The 3,932-nt window shown below is 42.4% G+C and overlaps 1 pseudogene; it reads left to right on the top strand.

The window, feature by feature from the left end:
- Positions 1–1,530: 1,530 nt before the first annotated feature.
- Positions 1,531–3,004, top strand: LOC149215496 (calcium-transporting ATPase, endoplasmic reticulum-type pseudogene; annotated as a pseudogene).
- Positions 3,005–3,932: the final 928 nt, after the last annotated feature.

Raw genomic sequence — 3,932 nt, 5'->3', positions numbered from 1 at the left:
GGTAGCTTCCTCAAGGGTTCAAAAGTCCTCTTGCAATCTTCAAACTCCTCCTCCATCATCTCCATACCTGCATCACAGCCCAAGCTCAGTTTTTCTTTCCATGCAAAAACTTGCAAAATGCTTTGAAGAGAAAATACATAGAACAAAATTTATTTTTGCCATAACTTGAAAACCATGCATCCATTTGAAAAACCGTTTTACAGAGAATTGTATAGGGATGATGGCAACATGCTCGAGCAGTTTCAGGCCATTCCGGTGCACGGTTTCCAAGAAATCATCTTCCATCACCATCAGTCATTTTTGCATTTTCTCCATATCCGTGCATCCGTTTCAAAACCTGTTTCATGGGGATATGCATATGGGTGATAGTAACCTATCCAAGCAGTTTCAGCCGATTCCGATGCACGGTTTCCGAGAAATTGATCTCTGAAATCTTCAGCCATTTTCCATTTTTCTCGAAATCTGTGCATCCATTGATCACGATTTTGCTATGGGAGGTGCATCATGATGATAGGAATGCGCTCAGCAAGTTTCAGATCAATCCGGTTTTCCGTTTGGGAGCAATGGCGAAAACAAGTTCCGGTCCTGTGAAAATTCAGCGCAGCAGCTTGAAGGTGCAGATCTGAGCGTGGAAATGAACTCCTGCAGCATGCATCCGGCCAGAGGACACCTGCACAAGGAAAACAAGCAAAAATCATCAGCCAAGCCCTCATGCAACCAAAGAAACCAGTGCATGCAGCAATGACTAGCCTCAGCACCTCACAGCAGCCATTTGACTTTAGGTACGTGACTGAAACTTGTTCTTCTATTACACAAATCTAATTTAAAAACTGCATGAATGAATGGAATGGTGGAATTGAGCCACGAATATAGCAGGATTAAGCCGATAATTCCTTGTCCAATTCTCTATCAATCAGCCAAGAATCATGCAACGTATGTGTTAGACAACTCACGTGGAAATTAAAAATAAAAAAAAACAGACAGTGGTAGAGGCTTTAACTCCAGTGCAACTGATTAACAAGAAGAGGACATGCAGCTCATTATAGCACTGTCATCTGCATGTGGCCATGTACACCTGGCCACCTCACTCCTTCACCACAAATCACGCAGCAATTAACGAACGCTCAGCTGAAACTCACAGACTGCTGTTAACTTGCACTTGCAACATTTTCAACTAAAGTATGCATCCTTTGATTCCACAAAATGATTAACCCATCGTCCTCCATTGAGCTTTGTGGCCTGGTTCACAATTCTCCAGCGTATCGGGCTCACTTAGAGGTGCAGGGGCACTCTACAGGCGTTTCTACAGGAAGTCGTCTACAGGAAACGCAGAAAACAGCTCTGCAGAAGGAAAACCCGAGATTTTTGTCAAAATTCAAGCTTGAAATGAGAAAAGTAGTTAAAGCTCGTGTCCAAGGTTACCAGGGTTCTTGAAAGTATTGATTTTGGAGTTTTTCAAACGCATTATAGATCTGTTAATGGTGGAGCAATCTGTTTGAATTCAGAATCTGATCATCTATTTCATAGTCCATGGAGGACAAGATATTCCCTGCTTGGTCTAAAACTGTTGAAGAATGCTTAGAAGAATATGATGTGAGCTTAGAGAATGGTTTAAATTCTCATGAAGTGGAAAAATGCCGTCAAATATATGGATGGAATGAGCTCCAGAAGAAAAATGGTACACCTTTGTGGAAGCTGGTAGTGGAGCAATTTGATGATACAGTTGTTAAAATACTTCTGCTGGCAGCTGGCATTTCATTTCTTCTCGCCTACTTTCGTGATAATGTGTCTTCTGAGGAGGGCATAACAGCCTATGTAGAGCCCCTGGTCATTCTCCTGATTCTCATCCTCAATGCCATTGTTGGAGTATGGCAGGAGAATAATTCTGAGAAGGCTTTGGAAGCTCTCAAAGAAATGCAATCTGATCATGCAAAGGTCTTGAGAGATGGACATTATGTTGTAGATCTTCCCTCCAGAGAACTTGTTCTAGGAGATATAGTGGAACTGAAGGTGGGAGACAAGGTTCCTGCAGACATGAGAATTGTGTCCCTCAAGACATCCACCTTTAGGATGGAGCAGAGCTCCCTGACTAGAGAGAGCATGCCTGTGGTCAAAAGAACATATCCAGCCACCTTGTGTGACTGTGAGTTGCAGTCAAAAGAATGCATGGTGTTTGCAGGAACTACAGTTACCAATGGCTGTTGCACATGCATTGTTGTGAGCATTGGCATGTTTACAGAAATAGGTAAAATTCAGGCACAAATTCAGGAAGCTTCAATGGAATGTCATGATACCCCTTTGAAAAGAAAGTTAGATGAATTTGGTGAAAGACTGACAATAGTGATTGGTGCCATTTGTATTCTTGTCTGGATCATGAACTACAAATATTTTCTTTCATGGGAAGTCATAGATGGGTGGCCAAAAAAATATCAGGTTTTCCTTTGAGAAACGTACGTACTACTTTAAGATTGATGTTGCTCTGGCAGTTGCTGCTATACTAGAGGGATTGCCTGCTGTGATTACTACATGTTTGGCTCTTAGCACTTGTAAGATGGCACAAAAGAATGCTATTGTGCGTAAGTTACCGAGCGTGGAGACTTTGGGTTGCACCACAGTGATTTGCTCTGATAAGACAGGTACTCTTACAACCAATCAGATGTCTGTCAGTGAGTTTATAGCCATAGGGCACAGTGCTGGTTCACTTAGAGAGTTTACTGTTGAAGGAACAACATATAATCCTGAGGATGGAAAAATATTGGATTGGCCTGCACATAATATGGGGGAAAATTTAGAAACTCTGGCAGAAGTTGCTGCAGTTTGCAATGATGCAGGGATATCTTGTCAAGGTCACCAGTTCCATGCTACTGGTATTCCCACTGAGGCAACCTTGAAGGTATTGGTTGAAAAAATGGGAGTTCCAGACCCAATGGCAGGTGATACAAGTGCCATTCTCAACAGTGGCACAGTGAAATTGGATCAGTTGTCGAATCAGTTGTTGAATTAGATGATGCATCAAGGGAATTACTCTTGAGGAAGTTTCATCAAATGAGTTCAAAGGCTTTGCGTTGTTTGGGATTGGCATACAAGGAAGTTTGGGGAGAGCGTAGCAGAAGGAGAAATTGGCCGAGATTTTAGCTAGGGAGGTAGCACCTGTGCTAGCCACCCTAAGCACATCCATCCCCTCCATGAACACTCATTTTTTCAAGGTTCGGACACAATCTGGTCATGGTTCAACCTTCTACAGGAAGCTACAGGACTTTCTACAGGAAGTTCTGTATTTTTACCAGAAACATCCTGTAGAAGCCTTTGGGTAGGCCAGAATCAATTATGGAGAGGGATTTGAAGCTTGAAGTTTGTTGAGGAGGCATGCAACCACTCTTTTCTTCCATCCTCCACTGGTTTCATCTCCTTTCACCACCATTGCCACCATCATATTGAATATACTTGCACAATCATACCAAAGTTGAGAATTCTCTAGGAAAAGAAGCACAGGCAGTGGGAAGAAGCAAAGAGAAAAGCATGGTTTCATGACAGAGAAGAGGACATCACTTCAGAAGCCTAGCATGACAAGGAGGCCACCAAGGCCATCAAAGATGAGGAGATAAATTGGTTGCTCAGAGGATGAGCAACACTTTCAGTAGGGGGATGATGATGAGCCCCAAAAATGGATAATTATTTGGGCTCATTCAACCTCCTAATTCGACTTAATCCACCATTCTCATTAGTTTATTGCATGTTTTTGATTATATTTATGCTAATAGAGTGAATTGGGTTAGTCATTATGCCAACAAGTCTAATGGGTGCTTTGTGTAGCCTTTTTGGTCAACTTGGAGACAAAATTGAAGGTTTTAATGAGCACTTGGCAGCCAAATTCGTGGGAGAACAAGGGAGAGGATTTGTAGGAAGGTGTCCCCTTCATTTATGGGCCCTTA

The sequence above is a fragment of the Pinus tabuliformis genome, chromosome 1_1 (assembly GCF_031772625.1).
Source record: "Pinus tabuliformis cultivar Carrire ecotype Pingquan chromosome 1_1, CPIR1, whole genome shotgun sequence".
NCBI classification, from domain to species: domain Eukaryota; kingdom Viridiplantae; phylum Streptophyta; class Pinopsida; order Pinales; family Pinaceae; genus Pinus; species Pinus tabuliformis.
Note: the sequence above shows the minus strand (reverse complement) of the source record. Positions and strands in the feature narration are given on the sequence as shown.